Source organism: Bubalus kerabau, chromosome 1 (genome assembly GCF_029407905.1).
Source record: "Bubalus kerabau isolate K-KA32 ecotype Philippines breed swamp buffalo chromosome 1, PCC_UOA_SB_1v2, whole genome shotgun sequence".
NCBI lineage: Eukaryota > Metazoa > Chordata > Mammalia > Artiodactyla > Bovidae > Bubalus > Bubalus kerabau.
Genome location: NC_073624.1, coordinates 19115584 through 19142473, shown reverse-complemented (window position 1 = coordinate 19142473; position 26890 = coordinate 19115584). Strand labels below are relative to the sequence as shown.

The window sequence follows — 26890 nt, the reverse complement described above, 5'->3', positions numbered from 1 at the left end:
CCCTTGCTGCTTTTAATATTTGTTCTTTGTGTTTGATCTTTGTTAACTTGATTCATATGTGTCTTGAGGTGTTTAGCCTTGGGTTTATCCTGTTTGGGACTCTCTGGGTTTCTTGGACTTGGGTGATAATTTCCTTCCCCATTTTAGGGAAGTTTTCAACTATTATCTCCTCAAGTATTTTCTCATGGTCTTTCTTGTTGTCTTCTTCTTCTGGGACCCATATGATTCGAATGTTGTAGCATTTAATATTGTCCTGGAGGTCTCTGAGATTGTCCTCATTTCTTTTAATTCATTTTTCTTCTCTGATTCATTTATTTCTACCATTCTATCTTCTAATTCACTAATTCTATCTTCTGTCTCTGTTATTCTACTATTTGTTGCCTCCAGAGTGTTTTTGATCTCATTTATTGCATTATTCATAATATATTGACTCTTTTTTAATTCTTCTAGGTCCTTGTTAAACCTTTCTTGCATCTTCTCAATCCTTGTCTCCAGGCTATTTATCTGTGATTCCATTTTGCTTTCGAGATTTTGGATCATTTTCACTATCATTATTCAGAATTCTTTATCAGGTAGATTCCCTATCTCTTCCTCTTTTGTTTGGTTTGTTGGGCATTTATCCTGTTCCTTTATCTGCTGGGTATTCCTCTGTCTCTTCATCTTGTTTAAATTGCTGAGTTTGGGGTGTCCTTTCTGTATTCGGTCAGTTTGTGGAGTTCTCTTTATTGTGGCGTTTCCTCACTGTGTGTGGGTTTGTACAGGTGGCTTGTCAAGGTTTCTTGGTTAGGGAGGCTTGTGTCGGTGTTCTGGTGGATGGAGCTGTATTTCTTCTCTCTGGAGTGCACTGAAGTGTCCAGTAATGAGTTATGAGATGTCTACGGTTTTGTAGCAACTTTAGGCAGCCTGTATATTGGAGCTCAGTGCTGTGTTTTTGTGTTGCTGGAGAATTTGCGTGGTATGTCTTGCTCTGGAGCTTGTTGGCCCTTGTGTGGTGCTTGGTTTCAGTGTAGGTATGGAGGCGTTTGATGAGCTCATGTCAATTAATGTTCCCTGGAGTCAAGAGTTCCCTGGAGTCAGGATTTGGACTTAAGCCTCCTGCTTCTGGTTTTCAGTCTTTTTTTTAGTAGTCTCAAAACTTCTCCTTCTATACAACACCATTGATAAAACATCTAGGTTAAAGATGAAAAGTTTCTCCACAGTGAGTGACACCCAGAGAGTTACACGGAGAAGAGAAGAGGGAGGAGGGAGTTAGAGGTGACCCAAATGAGATGAGGTGGAATCAACAGAGGAGATAGCAGGCTAGCCAGTAATCACTTCCTTATGTGCACTCCACAACTGGACCACTCAGAGATGTTCACGGAGTTATACAGAGAAGAGAAGAAGGAGGAAGGAGATAGAGGTGTCCAGGAGGATAAAAGGGGGGAATGAAAAGGAGAGAGACAGATCCAGCCAGTAATCAGCTCCCTAAGTGTTCTCCACCTTCTGGAACACACAGAAATTCACAAAGTTGGGTACAGCAGAGAGGGGTTAAAGAAGAGACACAGGCAACCTGGAGGAGAAAAAGGAGAGGCCAAAGGGAGAGAGCAGTCAAGCCAGTAATCTTGCTCCCAAGTAAAAATGGGTACTGAAGATTGGGTTATTAAAAGTACAAAATTGATAAAAAATAATAAAAAGCAAAATTTAAAAATCTAGAGTAGAGTTTGGAATTTCAAAAATACAATGTTAAAGAAAAGAAGAAGAAAAAGGAAGAGAAAAAAAAGTCACAAAAATTATTAAAAAAAAATAGGTACAAAATTGATAAAAGCCCAGAGATAAATCCACGCACCTATGGACACCTTATCTTTGACAAAGGAGGCAAGAATATACAATGGATTAAGGACAATCTCTTTAACAAGTGGTGCTGGGAAATCTGGTCAACTACTTGTTAAAGAATGAAACTAGAACACTTTCTAACACCATACACAAAAATTAACTCAAAATGGATTAAAGATCTCAATGTAAGACCAGAAACTATAAAACTCCTAGAGGAGAACATAGGCAAAACACTCTCTGACATCATCACAGCAGGATCCTCTATGACCCACCTCCCAGAATATTGGAAATAAAAATAAAAATAAACAAATCGGACCTAATTAACCTTAAAAGCTTCTGCACATCAAAGGAAACTATTAGCAAGGTGAAAAGACAGCCTTCAGAATGGGAGAAGATAATAGCAAATGAAGCAACTGACAAACAACTAATCTCGAGAATATACAAGCAACTCCTACAGCTCAACTCCAGAAAAATAAATGACCCAATCAAAAAATGGGCCAAAGAACTAAATAGACAAATATCTATGAGGTACCATTTCACACCAGTCAGAATGGCTGCGATCCAAAAGTCTACAAGTAATAAATGCTGGAGAGGGTGTGGAGAAAAGGGAACCCTCTTACACTGTTGGTGGGAATGCAAACTACTACAGCCACTATGGAGAACAGTGTGGAGATTCCTTAAAAAACTGGAAATAGAACTGCCTTATGATCCAGCAATCCCACTGCTGGCCATACACACTGAGGAAACCAGAAGGGAAAGAAACACGTGTACCCCAATGTTCATCGCAGCACTGTTTATAATAGCCAGAACATGGAAGCAACCTAGATGTCCATCAGCAGATGAATGGATAAGAAAGCAGTGGTACGTATACACAATGGAGTATTACTCAGCCATTAAAAAGAATACATTTGAATCCGTTCTAATGAGGTGGATGAAACTGGAGCCTATTAAACAGAGTGAAGTAAGCCAGAAAGAAAAACACCAATACAGTCTACTAACGCATATATATGGAATTTAGAAAGATGGTAACAATAACCCTGTGTACGAGACAGCAAGAGACACTGATGTATAGAACAGTCTTATGGACTCTGTGGGAGAGGTAGAGGGTGGGAAGATTTGGGAGACTGGCATTGAAACATGTAAAATATCATGTATGAAACGAGTTGCCAGTCCGGGTTTAATGCATGATACTGGATTCTTGGGGCTAGTGCACTGGGACGACCCAGAGGGATGGTATGGGGAGGGAGGAGAGAGGAGGGTTCAGGACGGGGAACACATGTATACCTGTGGTGGATTCATTTTGATATTTGGCAAAACTAATACAATTTTGTAAAGTTTAAAAATAAAATAAAATAAAAAAAACAATAAAAACAATAAAATTGTCACTTCTGAGGAAAAAAAAAATGATAACAAATACCAAAAAGCAAAAATTCAAAATCTCCTTTCGAAGACCATGGGCTGCTTTTCTGGATGCCTGATGTCCCCTGTCAGCATTCAGAAGTTGTTTTGTGTAATTTACTCGGTGTTTAAATGTTCTTTTGATGAATTTGTGGCGGAGAAAGTGGTCTCCCTGTCCTATTCCTCCACCATCCCAGAACAAGTTTCCCAGGAGGCTTACTGTATTCCTTTGGTGGGATTTTGCTTCTCTGATTCTTTTTGATATCTTATTCTCTTGTAGATGTCTGCACATTTAAAAAAGCAGTCATCTGTACCAGAATCTATATTATGATTTCAGTAGGGAAAGCCTTTCACCTCTGGGTAGGGGAACACTGGAATGTTCAGCAGGGTGCCAAAAGCAGAGGCATAAGTTGGCACTGGGTCTGGGAGGACATGAGATCCGTTTGGCTCAGGCTGCTAATGTCCATAGCATTGACAAATGTGTGGTGTCTTGCAAGTGTTGCAGGGGGCTTGCTGTCACTGGAATGGTTGTTGGTATCCTCAACAGTGCCTCTGGCTCCAAAGCCTAGAAATCATGACCAGCAGTGGTGGTGGCCAGAGGCAATGGGGTGCACACATTAGGCTTTAGGGGCCTGTTGCAGGTGCCTCTGTGTGGGGAGATGATGGTTGCAGGTGCTCAGGTTGTGGGAAGGCCTAGGAAGGCAGCAAAGACTGAGACCAACAATGGTTCATTGCTCAAACTCATGTCTATTGAGTTTGTGGTTCTATATGACCATCTGATCCTGTGCTGCTCTTCTCCTTGTCCTTCAGTCTTCCCCAGCATCAGGGTCTTTTCCAACGAGTCAGCTCTTTGCACCAGGTGGCCAAAGTATTGGACCTTCAGCCTCAGCATCCATCCTTTCAATCAATATTCAGGATTGATTCCCTTTAGGATTGAGTGGTTTGATATCCTTGCTGTCCAAAGACCTCTCAAGAGTCTTCTCTAGCACCACAGTTTGAAAGCATCCATTCTTCAGCACTCAGCCTTATTTATGGTCCAACTCTCACATCCATACATGACTGACTACTGGAAACCATCATCTGTGCTGTTATTTATTCTTTCAGGGGTAAAATCTGCTGCATCTGTCTGCAGAGAAGGTCACTGTGAACTGTGATTTATCCTGTCATGTGGTTGCTATTGGTCCTTTGCTCTTCTTCCTTATGCCTAGCCATCTCTATAAGACTGGCTCAGCTTTTCAGGTCTGCGTGAAGCGAACCTGAAGCAGGACTTTCATATGGTGCCCCCAAAGGCTAGGGACACTGATTACTCAGCCTGCTCTTACTCTCCTGGTGAGAGAAATTCTGAGTGATGCTGGTTTGAAGGATGGAATGATGCCACCAAAATGAGAGTGTCTTGGCATAGTCAAGCTTCTTAGAGTACTCCAGATCTTTCTGGAGCTGTTTTTATTACTGATCACTGTCTACCTTTCGGTCTTTTTTTTAAGAGGATGGAGGCTGCTGTCTCCTACATCAGCATTTTGGTAATGGCACGTTTGAGGTCTTTATTCCTTGAGAGACTGGTTTTGAGTGTAGAATTTTAGGTTGGCAATTTTTTTTTTCCTTTCGATAAATTAAAAGTTTCAATCTACTCTACCCTGGCATCTCTTTTTGTTCTTGGGGATTTAGATGTTAGTATAGGTGTTTCTCAATTTTATATACCTAATCTTTATCTCAGTGTTTTTCTTTTTGTCAATGTTCTGCTGTTATTGTCCATTTTAGTAAAAGTAAGTTAGGTTCAGGTCAGTTCAGTTCAGTCGCTCAGTTGTGTCCAACTCTTTGTGACCCCATGAATCGCAGTACGCCAGGCCTTCCTGTCCATCACCAACTCCCGGAGTTCACTCAAACTCACGTCCATCGAGTGGGTGATGCCATCAGCCATCTCATCCTCTGTCCTCCCCTTTTCTTCCTGCCCCCAATCCTTCCCAGGATCAGACTCTTTTCCAATGAGTCAACTCTTCGCATGAGGTGGCCAAAGTACTGGAGTTTCAGCTTTAGCATCATTCCTTCCAAAGAAATCCCAGGGCTGATCTCCTTCAGAATGGACTGGTTGGATCTCCTTGCAGTCCAAGGGACTCTCAAGAGTCTTCTCCAACACCACAGTTCAAAAGTATCAATTCTTCGGCACTCAGCTTTCTTCATGGTCCAACTCTCCCATCCATACATGACCACTGGAAAAACCATAGCCTTGACTAGACAGACCTTTGTTGGCAAAGTAATGTCTCTGCTTTTCAATATGCTTTCTAGGTTGGTCATAACTTTCCTTCCAAGGAGTAAGTGTCTTTTAATTTCATGGCTGCAATCACCATCTGCAGTGATTTTGGAGCCCCCAAAAATAAAGTCTGGCACTGTTTCCACTGTTTCCCCATCTATTTCCCATGAAGTGATGGGACCAGATGCCATGATCTTAGTTTCTGAATGTTGATCTTTAAGCCAACTTTTTCACTCTCCTCTTTCACTCTCATCAAGAGGCTTTTTAGTTCCTCTTCACTTTCTGCCATAAGGGTGGTGTCATCTGCATATCTGAAGTGATTGATATTTCTCCTCGCAATCTTGATTCCAGCTTGTGCTTCTTCCAGCCCAGCGTTTCTCATGATGTACTCTGCATATAAGTTAAGCTAGGTATGTTGTAGTAAAAAATAAAAAAAACCCAAATTTATCCTTGTATGACAAGTTCTGTTCACTTTGGCAGGACTTCTGCTATCATAATTCTTCAAGCACTCAGGCTGTTGAATGCTCCACAATTTCATTATGCTACCACTGTAACACAAGGTTTCAGTATTTGCTGTGGTAGAAAAATATACTGGCTGTTTCTGTGTGGAACTGACATCATTTGTTCTTGACTTCATTGAATGATCCAGATCACAGGGTTATGCTTAACTTCAAACAGTGGAAGGAAGTATTACTATTTCCACATGTTCATAAAGTGTTGCTGAACACTAGTAATGTCTCCATCTATGATGTTCTTACAAATGAACTCCTTTTTATATGCAGAAACCAGAGTTGTCTAACTTAATTGCTAAAGTGACATCTGATCACTTTTGTCAAATTCCATTTGTTAGATGCATGTTACTAGGTACATTTGAGTGTGGATTACACAAGGACATGAACACCAGATGGCAGGAATAGCCAGGACATTTTAGAGCCTGTTTCCACAGCCCTCTGTTTCTAAGCTTGATGAGATGCTCCCTATGGACAGGGAAGTAGAGGGAGGATTCCTCCCTGGATCCCAGGCCATGAGCTGTAACTGAGTCAAAGAAGCTGGGCCCTAGTAGACTTGGGCACATCTACAGGGAGGGCAGCATCCAGAGTCTCTGAAGGCCTGTCCTTGGTGGTGTCCCTGGAGCGGCTTCTACAGGCTCATGAGAAACACCTGGTGCCTCCCTTCTTGCTCCAGGTTCAGTGATGGCACAGTGGGAGCCTAGAGTTGGCCACAGTGGGAATATTTATACCACCGAAGTCAACAAATACTATATACCATGCACTTTTTTGCTCCTCAGAGAACTAATATTTTAAATACTTATATCACTGCAAATCTCCTAAAATCTTTCCTGTGTCCTGTGTCTGTGTCTCTTTTGCAGCTCTGGAGCTGAGGTTGAAGGATGGAGCCAACCGTTGTGAGGGGAGAGTGGAAGTGAAGCACCAAGGAGAATGGGGCACAGTGGATTGTTACGCGTGGAGACTGAAGGATGCATCTGTAGTGTGCAGACAGCTGGGGTGTGGAGCTGCCATTGGTTTTCCTGGAGGGGCTTATTTTGGACCAGGACTTGGCCCCATTTGGCTTTTGTATACTTCATGTGAAGGGGTGGAGTCAACTGTCAGTGACTGTAAGCATTCTAATATTAAAGACCGTCGTAATGATAGCTATACCCATGATTGGGATGCTGGAGTAGTCTGCTCAGGTAAGTCCTGTCTGGTCTGTGTGGGGATCTCTAGCAGGAAAAGCCTCCGTCTTATTACCAGAATGACTAGAGATTATGGATACAGCCTTTAGAGCATACTTGGGTGAAGGATCATTGTGATGTGTCACAAGAGGCAGAAAGGTGAGGTCAAAAGTTTCATACACATACAGCTTCAGGGTTCGACTTCTGTGACGTAGTCTCATCATGGTAATTGTTCCGTTTTCTTTGATGTAATGATCATTAGGGTGTGGCTACATGGTGGGGGGAGGGGTCATAGAAGAGTTGTGGGCAACAAGGTTTATCATACTCACAGGGTCTAAATGTCAGAGTCACACACTCCATCAGGTTGGTATGTGGAGGATGTGACAATAGAATAGGCTCAACCAAGCAATGGTGACCCTAAATGGCATGTGAAGACTCGTGGACAAATGACCATACTGGGGGTCAAGATGCAGTTACACAAGGAAAAGGTGTGAAGGGATTTCACTGGTGCATTTAAATGTCCCTAGGTCACAGTCAGAGGAAGCCAGAAGTGGGACTCATGGCAGGGAACAGTCTCATCACACTGGTGCACCTGATCAAGAGAGTGGGGAGCTCACATCACATTTGTAGGGATATTGAGGGAGTAGGAAAATGAAGTCTTGAAGTTTACAACACAATACCTGAAGCACATCACGTATATGAGTTAGTGAAAGTAAGAGGACCTGAAGTGACTCCTAAGAAGTGTTCAGTGCTGTCTAAATGTGTCAGGTATGACCTAAATAAATCAAATCCCTTTGGCAAAACTAATACAGTTATGTAAAGTTTAAAAATAAAATAAAATAAAAAAAAATCAAATCCCTTATGATTATACAGTGGAAGTGAGAAATAGATTTAAGGGACTAGATCTGATAGATAGAGTGCCTGATGAACTATGGACGGAGGTTTGTGACATTGTACAGTAGGAGACAGGGATCAAGACCATCCTCATGGAAAAGAAATGCAAAAAAAAAAAAAAAAAAAAAAGCAAAATGGCTGTCTTGTGAGGCCTTACAAATAGCTGTGAAAAGAAGAGAACTGAAAAGCAAAGGAGAAAGGGAGAGATATAAGCATCTGAATGTAGAGTTCCAAAGAATACCAAGAAGAGATAAGAAAGCCTTCCTCAGAGATCAATGCAAAGAAATAGAGGAATGGGAAAGACTAGAGATCTCTTCAAGAAAATTAGAGATACCAAGGGAACATTTCATGCAAAGATGGGCTCGATAAAGGACAGAAATGGTATGGACCTAACAGAAGCAGAAGATATTAAGAAGAGATGGCAAGAATACAGAGAACTCTACAAAAAAGATCTTCATGACCAAGATAATCACGATGGTGTGATCACTCACCTAGAGCCAGACATCCTGGAATGTGAAGTCAAGTGGGCCTTAGAAAGCATCACTATGAACAAAGCTAGTGGAAGTAATGGAATTCCAGTTGAGCTATTTCAAATCCTGAAAGATGATGCTGTGAAAGTGCTGCACTCAATATGCCAGAAAATTTGGAAAACTCAGCAGTGGCCACAGGACTGGAAATGGTCAGTTTTCTTTCCAATCCCAAAGAAAGGCAATGCCAGAGAATGCTCAAACTACCGCACAATTGCACTCATCTCACACGTTAGTAAAGTAATGCTCAAAATTCTCCAAGCCAGGCTTCAGCAGTATGTGAACCATGAAATTCCAGATTTTCAAGCTGGTTTTAGAAAAGGCAGAGGAACCAGAGATCAAATTGCCAACATCTGCTGGATCATTGAAAAGCAAGAGAGTTCCAGAAAAACATCTATTTCTGCTTTATTGACTGTGCCAAAGCCTTTGACTGTGTGGATCACAATAAACTGTGGAAAATTCTGAAAGAGGTGGAAATACCAGACCACCTGACCTGCCTCTTGAGAAACCTATATGCAGGTCAGGAAGCAACAGTTAAAACTGGACATGGAACAACAGACTGGTTCCAAATAGGGAAAGGAGTATGTCAAGGCTGTATATTGTCATCCTGCTTATGTAACTTCTATGCAGAGTACATCATGAGAAATGCTGGGCTGGAAGAAGCACATGCTAGAATCAAGATTGCTGGGAGAAATATCAATAGTCTCAGATATACAGATGACACCACCCTTATGGCAGAAAGTGAAGAGGAACTAAAAAGCCTCTTGATGAAAGTGAAAGAGGAGAGTGAAAAAGTTGGCTTAAAGCTCAACATTCAGAAAACGAAGATCATGGCATCTGGTCCCATCACTTCATGGGAAATAGATGGGGAAACATTGGAAACAGTGTCAGACTTTATTTTGGGGGGCTCCAAAATCACTGCAGATGGTGATTGCAGCCATGAAATTAAAAGACACTTACTCCTTGGAAGGAAAGTTATGACCAACCTAGATAGCATATTGAAAAGCAGAGACATTACTTTGCCAACTAAGGTCTGTCTAGTCAAGGCTATGGTTTTTCCAGTGGTCATGTATGGATGTGAGCAAAGGACTATGAAGAAAGCTGAGTGCCGAAGAATTGATACTTTTGAACTGTGGTGTTGGAGAAGACTCTTGAGAGTCCCTTGGACTGCAAGGAGATCCAACCAGTCCATTCTGAAGGAGATCAGCCCTGGGATTTCTTTGGAAGGAATGATGCTAAAGCTGAAACTCCAGTACTTTGGCCACCTCATGCGAAGAGTTGACTCATTGGAAAAGAGTCTGATCCTGGGAAGGATTGGGGGCAGGAGGAAAAGGGGACGACAGGGGATGATAAGGCTGAATGGCATCACCCACTAGATGGACGTGAGTTTGAGTGAACTCTGGGAGATGGTGATGGACAGGGAGGCCTGGCGTGCTGCAATTCATGGGGTCAAAAGTGTCAGACACGACTGAACGACTGAACTGAACTGAAGTGTGTTGACATGTGCAAAGTTGGATACAGTAAAGACAGCAATGAAACTATGGTGTGAGTGGGTAATCACAGTATTTGTCAGGGGCTTCTAGTTGTTATCACAATTGCAGATTGGATGTCCAGGGTATTAATCCCATCAGAGCAGCTGGGCTGGGGGAAGATATTTTCAGTTATCACAGTGAATTCCCTAAGGTGAGAGGCTGGGCTTAGGGGAGTATCATCGCATCTGATGAGACAGGGCAGCCCTGAGGTCATCTGCAGTAGGCCCTTAACACCACAGCCAGTCAGCTATTGGGTGTTATATCTAGGAAGATCTTTGGAAAAGTGATCTTTCTAATCTCACCTTCAGCATATTTGATGATTCTAGTTGAGGCCCTTAAGGAAACAATTCTTTTCCTTTTTAAAAAGTACTTTATTGTTGCAGACTATAAAATCAACACACAGAAATCCCTTGCATTCCTATACACTAATAATGAGAAAACAGAAAGAGAAATTAAGGAAACAATTCCTTTCACCATTGCAATGGAAAGAATAAAATACTTAGGAATATATCTACCTAAAGAAACTAAAGACCTATATATAGAAAACTACAAAACACTGGTGAAAAAAATCAAAGAGGACACTAACAGATGGAGAAATATACCATGTTCATGGGTTGGAAGAATCAATATAGTGAAAATGAGTATACTACCCAAAGCAATTTATAGATTCAACGCAATCCCTATCAAGCTACCATCAGTATTCTTCACAAAGCTAGAACAAATAATTTCACAATTTGTATGGAAATACAAAAAACCTCGAATAGCCAAAGCAATCTTGAGAAAGAAGAATGGAAGTGGAGGAATCAACCTTCCTGACTTCAGGCTCTACTACAAAGCCACAGTTATCAAGACAGTATGGTACTGGCACAAAGACAGAAATATAGATCAATGAAACAAAATAGAAAGCCCAGAGATAAATCCACGCACCTATGGACACCTTATCTTTGACAAAGGAGGCAAGAATATACAATGGATTAAGGACAATCTCTTTAACAAGTGGTGCTGGGAAATCTGGTCAACTACTTGTAAAAGAATGAAACTAGAACACTTTCTAACACCATACACAAAAATAAACTCAAAATGGATTAAAGATCTCAACGTAAGACCAGAAACTATAAAACTCCTAGAGGAGAACATAGGCAAAACACTCTCTGACATCCATCACAGCAGGATCCTCTATGACCCACCTCCCAGAATATTGGAAATAAAAGCAAAAATAAACAAATGGGACCTAATTAACCTTAAAAGCTTCTGCACATCAAAGGAAACTATTAGCAAGGTGAAAAGACAGCCATCAGAATGGGAGAAGATAATAGCAAATGAAGCAACTGACAAACAACTAATCTCGAGAATATACAAGCAACTCCTACAGCTCAACTCCAGAAAAATAAATGACCCAATCAAAAAATGGGCCAAAGAACTAAATAGACATTTCTCCAAAGAAGACATACCGATGGCTAACAAACACATGAAAAGATGCTCAACATCACTCATTATCAGAGAAATGCAAATCAAAACCACTATGAGGTACCATTTCACACCAGTCAGAATGGCTGCGATCCAAAAGTCTACAAGTAATAAATGCTGGAGAGGGTGTGGAGAAAAGGGAACCCTCTTACACTGTTGGTGGGAATGCAAACTACTACAGCCACTATGGAGAACAGTGTGGAGATTCCTTAAAAAACTGGAAATAGAACTGCCTTATGATCCAGCAATCCCACTGCTGGCCATACACACTGAGGAAACCAGAAGGGAAAGAAACACGTGTACCCCAATGTTCATCGCAGCACTGTTTATAATAGACAGGACATGGAAGCAACCTAGATGTCCATCAGCAGATGAATGGATAAGAAAGCAGTGGTACATATACACAATGGAGTATTACTCAGCCATTAAAAAGAATACATTTGAATCAGTTCTAATGAGGTGGATGAAACTGGAGCCTATTATACAGAGTGAAGTAAGCCAGAAAGAAAAACACCAATACAGTCTACTAACGCATATATATGGAATTTAGAAAGATGGTAACAATAACCCTGTGTACGAGACAGCAAAAGAGACACTGATGTATAGAACAGTCTTATGGACGCTGTGGGAGAGGGAGAGGGTGGGAATATTTGGGAGATTGGCATTGAAACATGTAAAATATCATGTATGAAACGAGTTGCCAGTCCAGGTTCGATGCACGATACTGGATGCTTGGGGCTGGTGCACTGGGATGACCCAGAGGGATGGTATGGGGAGGGAGGAGAGAGGAGGGTTCAGGATGGGGAACACATGTATACCTGTGGCAGATTCATTTTGATATTTGGCAAAACTAATACAATTATGTAAAGTTTAAAAATAAAATAAAATTTAAAAAATAAACAGAGGCATGAATAAACAATACTAGGAATGAAAAAAAAATAAAAAGTACTTTATTGAGGTATGACTGACATACAAGACTGCTTGATAAGTATACATACATTTGTGAAACTGTTACAACACTTATGTCATAAATCTATTCATCTCTTCAAAACATTTCCTTCCATTCTCTTTTTCATTCTTATTAAAAATAATTATTTTCAAGGTGCATTTGAATTTTAGTTAGATTTTGTTTTAAACAAGCCTGTTTTCTGGCATCTCAAGTAAACTTCCTCATTGTCACAAAGTCCTAATGATGGTTCCAACTGCAGATAAATTTATGGAAACACTACAGGTGTCTCTACCATATTTTGATAAATCAGCATCTGAATGAAAATGGAGTGTGTGATGTTGGAACTTTGTGTGAAATTAGAAGTCCCAATGTTACCATCCTAAGAATACTGATGTCTTGATATTATTTCAGTTAAGATACACTTAAAAGTAGAGAATTGAAGAGTGCTCTGATATTTAAGCACTGATTGTGTTTTGTATTCCCTGACTACCATTGCTCTAACTTAGGCTCTCACATTTTTATGAATGGCGCCAGGTTTCTTCTATTTCTCTTTCTGTCACTAGTTTCCTCCCCCTGTTCTGTCTTTTCTGTATTTTCAGACATGTTTTAATGATGTGAAGAGAAGTCAAAGTGGTGGTGATGTAGCAAGATAATATTAGAATAGCATGTCTTTTCATTATCTTAATCAGAATTGAACACTTAGGAGTCAGGTACGGAAGAGAAATTTCAGCCTCAGTAGTGGATTGTTGGAAGTGAAGTACCATGTTTAGGAGAAATCTAGAGTAGAAACAATGACCCAAGAAGAATCTAGAGAAGCTTGTTTGAAATAAGGAGATTTCGTGGGGTTCAGGAAAAGGATTTGGGAGGGGCTATACAAATTGAGAAGGACTGTGGTGCAAGTGTGCTAATCTGCTTCAGTCCTGTCCTACTTTTTGCAACCCCATGGACTGTAACCCACCAGGGTCCTCTGTCCATTGAATTTTCCAGGCAAGAATAGTGGAGTGGGTTGCCGTTTCTTTCTGCAGGGATCTTCCTCACCCAGGGATCAAACCTGGGACCCATACATTGCAGACAGAGTCTTGATTATTGTCCTAACCACCAGGGACTACAGTACTGAAGTGCAAAATGGTGAGGGGATGAAAATACAAGGATTGCAGGAGGGGAGTTCAAGGAGATCAAGATCCAGGTCAACTCACACATTCACAGTGTAGCCTCTGTGTTACCCTTCCTTCCTGCCCTCCTTCCTTCCCTCCCTCTCGTGGGAGTCATTCCTGAGCTCTGTGGTAGTGCTAGCATTTGGAGGTTGATGTTTTCTTAGTGGATTCTGTTTATTTAACAAATATAAGATTACTCATATTTCTCTCTTTTTTGTATCAGATTTTGGTGAGTCGTACTTCACAAGTAATTTGTCTTCAAGGACTTGGTCCATTTTATAAAAATTTTTTCAAATTAGAATAACACTGTTTCATATCTTATCTCTTTAGATGTTGGCAAGATCTAAGTAGCACTGGTTCATATCTCGTATCTTTAGATGTTGGGAAGATCCATAATGATATTCCTCCTTTTGTTACTGGTTTTGTTAATGTGTATTCCCTCTTTTTTTCTTAATTGGTTTTGCTAAAAGATTATCGGTGTTAATGTTCTTTTAAAGAGAATCACTAATGGACTCTGTTGATTTTCTTGATCGTGTATTTGCTTTCTACTTAATTGATTTCTATACTCAGTTTTCATTCCTTTTTCAGTTATGGTTTTCCCTGATACCTCAGTTGGTAAACAGTCTGCCTGCAATGCAGGAGATCCTGGTTTGATTCCTGGCTTGGGAAGATCCCCTGGGTGGGAAGAAGGGATAGTTTACCCACTCCAGTATTTTTGGGCTTCCTTTGGGGTTCAGTTGGTAAAGAATCCACCTGCAATGTGGGAGACCTGTGTTCGATCCCTGGGTTGGGAAGATCTCCTGGAGAAGGGAAAAGCTACCCACTCCAGTATTCTTGCCTGGAGAATCCAAGGACTGTATAGACCATGGGGTCACAAAGAGTCAGACGTGACTGAGCAACTTTCACTTTCACTTTCACTTTTCAGTTATGATTGTTGTTGCTTTTGTAGATTCTTAAGGCTTGGATCATTTCCTTCTGTTTCTATTTTTATTCTAATGTAGGCATCATGGAAACTTCAAGGTAATAAATTTTCTTCTAAGCAACTTTCTTTTTAACCCACCAGTTTTGATAGTATATAATTTCTTTTGTATTTTATTACCATAAAATATTTCTATTTCTTTGAATGTATTCTTTGTCTTACACTCTGATTTTGTATGATATTAATATAGATACTATACACAGCCTACTCTGATTTGTGTTTGCATGGTATATAATTTTTTACCTCTTTAATATGTTTCTGTGTTTATATTTACACATATATATATTTATAGACAGTACATTGTTTTGTCTTATTTTATCTGGTCTGATCATCTTGTTTTTTTATTTGGAGTACTTAAATTATTTACATTTAATGTAGTTGTTGATATAATTGAAATTAAGTGTACTTGCCTGCTATTTGTTATATCTTTTTTTGTTCCTATTTTAATCTTCAAGTTTATTTTATTATTTTATTTTAAATACTCTATTGGTTTATTAATCATATAAGATTTTTAGGAGATTATAATGCTGAATTATTTTTTCATTTTTAAAATAATTTTTATTTATTTTTGGTTGTGCTGGGTCTTCACTGCTGCATGGGCTTTTCTCTAGTTGCGGAGATCAGAGGCTACTCTCCAGTTTCAGTGCACGAGGTTCTCATTGCAGTGGCCTCTCTTGCTGTGGTGCACAGGCTCTATGGTGCACAAGCTTCAGTAGTCATGATCCCTGGGCTCTAGAGTACAGGCTCACTAGTTATGGTGCACATGGGCTTAGTTGTTCCATGGTATGTGGGATTTTCCTAGACTAGGAGTCGATTTTCCTAGACCACTGTGTCTTCTGCATTGTCAGGTGGGGTCTTCAGCACTGAACCACCTGGGAAGCCCAATGTTGAATTATTAATCTTTAATTACATGTTACTTTGAGATGATATAATGTCACAACATGCAATGTCAGTCACTATAGTTTTCTTCCACTTCCCTGTTCTTGTGTTTGGTGCTATCATTGTCATACATTCTACTCATAAACTTATTATGAATCTTATAGTTTGCTGCTAATATTTTTGCCTTAACTCTTCTAATAGAGAACCAACGTTTAGCACAGTCTCTATAGCTTTGATAGGATCCATGTTTTCACCTGCTGTCATCTCCCTTTAGCTTGAAGAACTTTCTGAGGCAGTTTTGTGTAGTGTGTGTCTGGTGGCCTCCAATTCTATCATCTCTCATTTACCTGAAATCATTTTAATTTTCTTTCAGTTTTGAAAAGTATTTTCTTGGGTGATTCAATTCTAGGTTAACAAATGCCCAACCCCAATACTTGACATATGTTTTTACATTGTCATCCGACTTTCATTGCCTCCAACAAAAAGTCAGCAAGTAATATTTATCCTTTTGTTCCCTGTATATAATGTGTCAAACTTCCCTGGCTGCTCTTAACATATTTTTGTTTTGTTTATTGAATTTCAGTAATTACATTGTCAAATTTTCTGAGAATGGTTTCACTATCTTGTCTGGAGTTTGTTTAGCTTTTTGGATCAATGGGTTTACAGTTTTCAGTAAATTTGGGAAAATTTCATTTATCTTTTCTTAATATTTTTCTACACATCCCTTATTCTGAATCTCCAAATACACATATTTTTATATTATCCCACATGCCATTGAGTTTCCATTCATATTTTCTGCCTTTTTACTCTCTTTGGTTCAGTTTAGATAGTCTCTACTGCTGTGTTTTACTTCCCAGTTCTTTTATTCTGCAATGTCTAGTCTCTTGTGTAATTAATCCAAATGTTCATTCCAATACTATATTTTTCAGTTTCAGAAGTCTCATTTGTTTATTTTTCCTAGTTTTTCTCCCTGTTTATTTTTATGCTTCATTAAGCATATTGATATTAGGGGTTTAAGGACCTCTTCAGTCAATTCAATCATTTCTGTAACTTCTGAAGCTGCTTTAAATGATTGTTTTAAAAAAATGTGTTATGTGTTACATTTCCCTCTTTTGGAAATTCTAATAATATTTTGGTTGGATTTTGGGCATCACTAAGCAGTCCTTTCCCAGGAAGAACTTCAGAAGTAAATAATCAAAACACACCCAGAAATCAGGGAATTGTACTTGGTGAATTAAATAAAGTTTTTTTTCATTGGATTATCTTCATTCAGTTCAAAATGTGTTCCGTTGATGACCAAATGATGAACTTTTATTTTGGTTTTCCTCCTTTAGTTTCAAAACTTCCTTGATCTCACCTTGCCTGCCATATGCCCCAGCTACATCCTACTTCTTCAGCAGTAGCTATTCTTTCTGATTTTCTTTTCCATCCATCTGTATCTTTTAAAATGGTGCTTGCTTGTCTGAAGTGGGAGAAATGAGAAAGAATAGCAGCTTAGGTAGTAGATGGGAGCAGAGGGTGATGTAGTATGCTAACAACTTATTCAACGAGTCTTTCCCACAAATATTTGCATATTTATCCATATTGAGGCTTTTTCAACTTGAAACTCTCCAAATTACGGCTTGTTTGCTCACTTCCTCTTCCTCTTCCTTCTTCTTCCTCCTTCTTCTAGAATTGTAAAACATTCAACATGCCATCTTCTTTTAGAATTGTAAAACATTCATGAAATAAATAAAAGACAATATGATCAATAGAAAGTCATTCTGTGCTTCTGGCCTGGAAGAATTAATATTGTTAATATGCTTATACTTGTAAAGTGATCTACAGATTTAAAGAAAGTCCTATCTAAATCCTAAAGACATTCTTTATAGAAATAGAGCAAACAATCTTAGAATATGAGCATGTGGTTTAATTTTTATATATTCATGAATTTCCTATTTTCTTATCATTATTGAATTTTAGTTCCATTCCATTATGTTCATGCAAGATACTTGGAATTATTTTAATATTTTTGAGTTTGTTAAGACTTATTTGTAACCTAGCTTGGAGATTATTCCATGTGCGCTTGAGAAGAATGTATATTTTTCTGTGGTTAGAATTAGTACAATGATAGCATTAAAATCAATTATTATCAGCCCTTAGCATTTTCTATGAGTCCTATTTGAGAAGAAAAACCTTTAATAGGAGACGATCTGGAAACTGAGCTATGTGGTAAACTTCAACTGAGAACACACTCTCTCCCAGGTTCTTTGACAAATTCTAGGATTTCTTTTTTTTTTTTGACTCAAGAAAAATATTTATTATTCTTATTTTTTGATTTTTTTGGTAGATTCTTTTGGATTTTTTCTCTTTTTTCCCCCTCCCCCCTGCCTCATTGTAGTTATCAATTTTATTGGCACTAAGAAATCCAATTAAGCTTTTGATTTTTTTGTCCTCAGTCACATTTTTATTGTCATCATTAACCTCTGCCTCTACATTGGGCTTTTGCAGTTCTGTGGAGTTTTCCTCTCTTTTTTTCTCTTTTCTTCTTCTTTTAAATTGTAGGATTTCAAGAGAGATGGCTGGGACTCTCTAGGACTCTCTGAGTTTTCTTAATTCATTTTCTTTCCCACTGAGGTCACTGAAGAAATTCATGGAATATTTTGGCATCAAAAAGTATCAGAAAGACAAGATGTGATGACATGAATGTGAATTAGTGATAGTGTCCATATTTCTTCTCTGGAACTGTCACTTGCCTACAAGTTGGCATGCCCTCATGGGTCCAGCCTCAGGACTTTCCCTAACTTAAGTCACTTGAGGACTAGCTCCTGAGAGATAAAACTGGTCAGAATATCAGCCCCACAAGTCCCATGAAAGCTTTCTAAACTTGTCTGGGTGCTAGGTCTCTCATCTCATAGCCCACATCCCTCTGGGTGGCTTCTGTTCTACTTATCTCTATGTTCAATGCCTTCATATTATATATTATCCTTGGATCTGTAGGTCCTAGGCTGCTAAATGAGAAATTCACTTCTCCAACCAATGCTAAAAGATGTGTTTCCAGTATTCAGCCATTCCAATGATCTGAATTGGGCTCTGTAGTTTCTAGGCTCCTAGACCTAGGAATTCATATTTCTAACCAGTCTCAAAGTGTCTGTTCTTGGGATTCAGCCATTGCAAACTGACCTTGTAATCCTCCTGGATTTCTCTTCAGAAATCTGCTGATGAAAATTCAATTAGGACACCAACTGTCAAAGACTCTCTACATGCTCCACTGCTAAAAAGAAAAACTTTCACACCACGGCCTGTAATGTGTGGTTTCAAGTCAGTACCATCAATGCTCACTGGTTTTGTTGTTTCCTCTTAGGATTTGTGCATCTGGCTGGAGGGGATGGACCCTGCTCAGGGCGAGTAGAAGTGTATTCTGGAGAAGTCTGGACCCCGGTGTCTGATGGGAACTTCACACTCCCCACTGCCCAGGTCATCTGTGCAGAGCTGGGGTGTGGCAAGGCTGTGTCTGTTCTAGGACATGAGCTCTTCAGAGAGTCCAGTGCCCAGGTCTGGGCTGAAGAGTTCAGGTGTGAGGGGGAGGAGCCTGAGCTCTCGGTCTGGCCTAGAGTGCCTTGTCCAGGGGGCACTTGTCACCACAGTGGAGCTGTTCAGCTTGTCTGTTCAGGTGAGATGCAGGTCAGGCCTTTCACCTCTGTGAACACCCTGCTCAGGTGAGAAACTAATGTGATTTTGCTGAAACTCTGTCTTCTTCTACCAGCATACTCAGAAGTCCGGCTCATGACAAACGGCTCCTCTCAGTGTGAGGGGCAGGTGGAGATGAACATTTCTGGACGATGGAGAGCGCTCTGTGCCTCCCACTGGAGTCTGGCCAATGCCAATGTTGTCTGTCATCATCTCGGCTGTAGAGTCGCCATCTCCACCCCCGGAGGACCACACTTGGTGGAAGGAGGTGATCAGATCCTAACAGCCCGATTTCACTGCTCAGGGGATGAGTCCTTCCTGTGCAGTTGTCCTGTGACTGCCCTGGGTTGTCCTGACTGTTCCCATGGCAACATGGCCTCTGTGATCTCCTCAGGTAAGAGAGAGGAAAGGGCTAGCTGTACTCAGGATGCTCCTGGAGTGAAATGTCCCCAGTAGCAGAGAGGGAGGGAAAATGGACTTCGAAAGTTAGATATTTCGTGGTGAAATGTCGATCTTCTCATTGTTCATTCATTTTTCAGATCAGGGCAAGAAATGTGAAGGGGAATAATATATTTTTAAGCAACATTGTTGCTTACATATAATCATAGAAAACAATGTAGGGGCAGAAAGTATAGACCTCAGTATGAGCCCCAACCCAGAGCAACACAGAGAATGCCCCAGCACCACAGTCACTGCCGTCCCCAGTAACTGTGTCCTCCCTCCTCTAAAGGGAAAATCACTTAGCTAACTTCTGCTAACATAGTGTTTTATCAATGTTTGAACTTTCTATAAAAGGATGCTGTATGTGGCATCTTTTGTATCTAATTTCTAAGCCTCAAAATTATGTTTGGGATTCACACATGATGTTGTTTATTGTAGCACCTATTTTTTATTACTTTAGAGTATCAGTACAGAACCATGTACTGATCCATTAGACTGACAGTAGATATCTGAGCTATTTCCAGTTCTTGACTATTGCAAATATGTTGTGATGACTTACCATGACAGTGTCTTTGGACGCAAATATGTGTTACTTATTTTCCATGTTTAACCCTTGGTCTTTTGTTTTCATATTCTTAATCAGATGGTGTCCTTTGATGAACTTATTTCTTAATCTTATGTAAACATAACTTACCAACTTTTTTCTGTACATTTAATGCTTCTTATATACTTTAAAAAAGAATTTTGCCTACTCAAAGATCTTAAAATCATTCTCTAAGAGTATCTTATGGAAATTTTTATCATTTTCCTCTTGCATATTATTGTGCATTCCTTCTGGGATTGACATCTGTGTAAGATAAGGGTCAGCTTTCATATGGACATCCAACTGACTCAGAATCTTCTTCTGGAAAGACTCTTCCCCACTGCAGTGCTGCCTTCGTCATAAGCAGAAGGGCAAGTATGTCTGTCTTATTTGAGACTCTCTATTCTGTTCCATGTTATCATTTGCCTATCCTTGCTCTAATACTGTATTTTCTTAATTATGATAACGTCATAGTTGTTGTTCAATTGCTAAGTCATGTCTGACTCCTGGTGACCCCATGTGACTACAGCACACCAGGCTTCCGTGCCCTTCAGTATTTCCCCGAGTTTCAAACTTTGTAGTAAGTCTGAATAATTTTAATTTACAAGAGTTACTTTATATTAACTCCTCTAACATCATTGCTTTTCTTACCAACTGTGCTGGTCGCTCTTGGTTGCTTGTGTTTTGTATGAATTTAGAAATCAGTTTGTCATTTTTCACCAAAAGAAAAGCTTAAGGGTATTTACATTGAGAATAGGCTTAGAAATTTGAGAGGAGACATAGAAATTTGAGGATGATTGACATTGACAATGTTGAGCTCCCCAAATCATTGACATAATACATCCCTCCATTCAGTTAGATCTTGATTTTCTCTCAGAGATTTTGCCCGTTTTCTACTAGGTTTTCCCTGAGTCAGTCAGTCAGTTCAGTTGCTCAGTCATGTCCGACTCTTTGTGACCCCATGAATCGCATCACGCCAGGCCTCCCTGTTCATCACCGACTCCCGGAGTTCACTCAGACTCACGTCCATCAAGTCAGTGATGCCATCCAGCCATCTCATCCTCTGTTGTCCCCTTCTCCTCCTGCCCCCAATCCCTCCCAGCATCAGAGACTTTTCCAATGAGTCAGTCTTTGCATGAGGTGGCCAAAGTACTGGAGTTTCAGCTTTAGCACCATTCCTTCCAAAGAAATCCCAGGGCTGATCTCCTTCAGAATGGACTGGTTGGATCTCTTTGCAGTCCAAGGGACTCTCAAGAGTCTTCTCCAACACCACAGTTCAAAAGCATCAATTCTTTGGCACTCAGCTTTCTTCACAGTCCAACTCTCACATCCATACATGACCACTGACTAGATGGACCTTTGTTGGCAAAGTAATGTCTCTGCTTTTCAATATGTTATCTAGGTTGGTCACAACTTTTCTTCCAAGGAGTAAGCATCTTTTAATTTCATGGCTGCAGTCACCATCTGCAGTGATTTTGGAGCCCCCCAAAATTAAGTCTGACACTGTTTCCACTGTTTCCCCATCTATTTCCCATGAAGTGATGGGACCAGATGCCATGATCTTTGTCTTCTGAATGTTGAACTTTAAGCCAACTTTTTCACTCTCCACTTTCACTTTCATCAAGAGGCTTTTTAGTTCCTCTTCACTTTCTGCCATAAGGGTGGTGTCATCTGCATATCTGAGGCTATTGATATTTCTCCCGGCAATCTTAATTCCAGCTTGTGCTTCTTCCAGCCCAGGGTTTCTCATGATGTACTCTGCATAGAAGTTAAATAAGCAGGGTGACAATATACAGCCTTGACATACTCCTTTTCCTATTTGGAACCAGTCTGTTGTTCCATGTCCAGCTCTAACTGTTGCTTCCTGACCTGCATATAGGTTTCTCAAGAGGCAGGTCAGGTGGTCTGGTATTCCCATCTCTTTCAGAATTTTCCACAGTTTATTGTGATCCACATAGTTAAAGGCTTTGGCACGGTCAATAAAGCAGAAATAGATGTTTTTCTGGAACTCTCTTGCTTTTTCAATGGTCCAGCGGATGTTGGCAATTTGATCTCTGGTTCCTCTGCCTTTTCTAAAACCAGCTTGAACATCAGGAAGTTCACGGTTCACATATTGCTGAAGCCTGGCTTGGAGAATTTTGAGCATTACTTTACCAGTGTGTGAGATGAGTGTAATTGTGCAGTAGTTTGAGCATTCTTTGGCATTGCCCTTCTTTGGGATTGGAATAAAAACTGACTTTTTCAGTCCTGTGGCCACTGCTGCATTTTCCAAATTTGCTGACATATTGAGTGCAGCACTTTCACAGCATCATCTTTCAGGATTTGAAATAGCTCAACTGGAATTCCATCACCTTCACTAGCTTTGTTCGTAGTGATGCTTTCTAAGGCCCACTTGACTTCACATTCCAGGATGTCTGGCTCTAGGTGAGTGATCACACCATTTGATTATCTTGGTCATGAAGATCTTTTTTGTTCAGTTTTTCTGTGTATTCCTGTCACCTCTTCTTAATATCTTCTGCTTCTGTTAGGTCTATAACATTTCTGTCCTTTATCGAGCCCATCTTTGCATGAAACCTTCCCTTGGTATCTCTAATTTTCTTGAAGAGACCTCTAGTCTTTCCCATTCTATTATTTTCCTCTATTTCTTTGCATTGATCACTGAGGAAGGCTTTCTTATCTCTTCTTGCTATTCTTTGGAACTCTGCATTCAGATGCTTATATCTTTTTGAGCTCCCCAAATCATTGACATAATACATCCCTCCATTCAGTTAGATCTTGAATTTCTCTCAGAGATTTTGCCCGTTTTCTACTACGTTTTCCCTAGGTATTTTATTTTTGATGTTACGAGTGTTTTTGTGAAAGTGTCCTGGCAATGAATTATCTTTGACTGTTTTCATCTTTTAATTTTTTTAATTTTGATGTAATTGGGACTTATAAAAGTATTGGGAAAGTAATATAAAAATATCCTGATGATCTTTACCTGGATTTCTCAATGTTAGTATAAACATTTTCTTTAATCTCTCTCTCTGTCCTTCTTTCTCTGTTCCCCTTCTGCCCCGTTTTTTCCTGAGTATGCAAAATCTTTCTGATTTAAGTTGAAGACATGAGGTTCCTTTACCTTTAGGACACTTCTGGGAATTTCCTTACAGAACCAGGGTTCAGTCAAATCTTTAAATGACTTCAGCTCCAGGTAACATCTAATTGCAGCACTGAAAGGCCTGACTGAAAGACTGCCAAACTGAGTCTTTTTCTGATTAATGACCCAAAGTCATAAGCAAAATGAAGTATATATATATATATATTTTCCTTCAGCTACTAAATTTTGCCTTTTCATAATGATCAAATTGCTAACATCCGTTGGATCACAGAAAAAGCAAGAGAGTTCCAGAAAAACATCTACTTCTGCTTATTAACTACACCAAACTTTTGACTATGTGGATCATAACAAACTGTGGAAAATTCTTCAAGAGATGGGAATACCAGACCATCTTACCTACCTTCTGGGAAATCTGTATGCAGGTCAAGAAGCTACAGTTAGAACTGGACATGGAACAACAGACTGTTTCCAAATTGGGAAAGGTGAATGTCAAGGCTGTATATTGTCACCCTGCTTATTTAACTTATATGCAGAGTACATCATGAGAAATGACAGGGTGGATGAATCACAAGTTGGAATCAAGATTGCAAAGAGAAATATCACAAACCTCAGATATGCTAATGACACTACCCTTAAGGCAGAAAGTGAACAGGAACTGAAGAGCCTCTTGATGAAAGTGAAAGGGGAGAGTGAAATAGTTGGCTTAAAACTCAACATTCAAAAAACAAAGATCATGACATCTGGTCCCATCACGTCATGGCAAATAGATGGGGAAACAGTGGAAACAGTGACAGACTTTATTTTTGGGGGCTCCAAAATCACTGCAGATGATGATTGTAGCCATGAAATTAAAAGATGCTTACTCCTTAGAAGAAAAGCTATGACCACCCTAGACAGCATGTTAAAAAGCAGAGACATTGGTTTGCCAACAAAGACCCGTCTAGTCAAAGCTATAGTTTTTCCAGTAGTCATGTATGAATGTGAGAGGTGGACCATAAAGACGGCTGAGTGCTAAAGAACTGATGTGTTTGAACTGTGGTGTTGAAGAAGACTCTTGAGAGTCCCTTGGACTGCAGGGAAATCAAACCAGTCAGTCCTAAAGGAAATCAGTCCTGAATATTCATTGGAAGGACTGTTGCTGAAGCTGAAGTTCCAATACTTTGGCCACCTGATGTGAAGAACTGACTCATCTGAAAAGACTCTGATGCTGGGAATGATTGAAGGCACGAGGAGAAGGGGACAACAGAGGATGAGATGGTTGGATGGCATCAGTGACTCGATGAATATGAGTTTGAGCAAGCTCCGGGAGTTGGTGATGGACAGCGAAGCCTGGTATTCTGCAGTCCATGGGTCACAAAGAGTCGGACATGACTGAGTGACTGAACTAATTTTGGGGGAAAAATCTGCTATACAACAATATAACCAGAACCTGAATTTCTAATCTGAAGAATATCCTCTGATCTTGCATTTTGATGTTTGTGCCTTATGCTGAGCTAATGTGTGGCTACACTTATTCTTTAGTTCTTAGTTTCTGGTAACAAGTTTTTGTGCTCTAGAAGGATTTGGTTTTTGTTATCATTTCTCTACAAAGATACACATTTTGTCAGTGCTTAATTCCACAAGCACTTTAATCATGGCTATTTAAATTCTCTGTCAGGTAACTCTAGCAGCTGAAAACTCTGGGAAATTCTTTCTAGCGTCTCCTTTTTCCTTTCTGTTTTTCATGAGATCTATTTTATATGTGTTTGTTTTAAAGATAGATATTGAAGAAATTGTAGAACTCCTTCAGAAAGAATTTTGTTTTGCTTCTACTTAGGTGTAGATTTGGGCTTCCCTGGTGGCTTAGACGGTAAAGCATCAAAGCTGGAGACGTGGGTTACATCCCTGGGTTGGGAAGATCCCCTAGAGGAGGGTGTGGCAACCCACTCCAGTATTCTTGCCTGGAGAATCAGCATGGACAGAGGGGCCTGGAGGGCTACAGTCCATAGGGTTGCAAAGAGTCAGACAAGACTGAGTGACTAAGCACAGCTCAGGGATAGATTTAGTGATAAAACATCTTACTTAACTCATTCTTACAGCAACACTTGGGTTAAAACAGAAATTGTGGTACTGTCAGAAGCAGAACTCTCCTTGGAGAAGGTGAACACTAAGATTATGATAACTTTACTACTGGGTCACAACTTTCATCTTAGGCTCCATCACTAGGTCATTATTTCCTTTAACAGTTTCTTATTATTCAACCCTTCCAGACTTCTGATCATTGCTGTTTCTGCAGGAAATCACACCCAGGTGCTGCCGCAGTGCAACGACTCCATATCTGAACCAGCAGGCTCTACGGCCTCAGAGGAGAGCGTCCCCTACTGCTCAGGTAAGGGTCCCACAGGACAGAAGACCCTTCTCAACCCTTGGGGTCACCGCCGCATTGTCCCATTTCTCTCTCCTCAGACAGCAGACAGCTCCGCCTGGTGGACGGAGGAGGTCTCTGTGCCGGGAGAGTGGAGATCCTTGACCAGGGCTCCTGGGGCACCATCTGTGATGACGGCTGGGACCTGGACGATGCCCACGTGGTGTGCAGGCAGCTGGGCTGTGGAGAAGCCCTCAATGCCACGGGGTCTACTCACTTTGGGGCAGGATCAGGGCCCATCTGGCTGGACGACCTGAACTGCATAGGAAAGGAGTCCCACGTGTGGAGGTGCCCTTCCCGGGAGTGGGGGCAGCACGACTGCAGACACAAGCAGGACGCGGGGGTCATCTGCTCAGGTCTGTGCTGCACACTGTCCACAGGCTGGGAGAGGGGTGGGGCCCTGGAGGACGGGGGTCTGAGCCCTGAGGGAGAGATGCTGAAAGGATCAGAGAAGGAGGCTTCCTTCCATGGAGCCTGTCTTTCCAGAAGATATGAAGATGAGGTGCTTTCACTTCCTCCTGCAGCAGCTGAGGTTCTGGCCCTTTCGTTTCAGCAGTGTTTCCTGGCAGAGCCTTTTCTCACAGGTTTTCTTGAAAGCAGGGCTCTCTCTTCAGTTACATACAAAAAATTTAAACCCACAGTACTAGTTTTCATTTGCTTAGTTAACAACATACCAACTAGTGGTTTAAAACAATATGTGTTTATTGCCTTACTTCTGTAGCTTAGATGTCCAGCAGGAATCTCACTGGGCTGGGATCAAGGCTTTAGCAGTGCTGCATCACTTTTGCAGCTTTAGGGGCGAATCTGTTTCTTGTCTTTTCAAGCTTCTAGAAACTGCCTACATTCTTTGGTTCATAGCCCCCTTCATCCATTTTCAGATCAGCAATGCTGCCTGTCTTCAACCATTATCCGGAGTCACATCTCTCTCTCTAACCAGAGCTAAGAAAAGTATTCTACTTTTAAAGACAGTGGGTCTAAGGATGTGGTTAGACTCGGCTCACATTGTTAATACAATATTCTAGCTTAAACTCACCATCCCACGGTCCTTATCTTAATCACATTTGTAAATCCCTCTTGTCAGATATGGTAACAGATTCACAAGTTGCAGAGATTGGGATGTGGACATTCTGGGGTTAATTATTCTACCTATCTCCTCAGTATCCACATCACATCACTTTGACATAC

The 26890-nt window shown here is 40.4% G+C and overlaps 1 pseudogene; it reads left to right on the top strand.

Annotated features, from left to right (window-relative positions):
- The window catches only part of LOC129621255 (antigen WC1.1-like), a 69448-nt pseudogene that overhangs the window by 7798 nt on the left and 34760 nt on the right, over positions 1–26890 (top strand).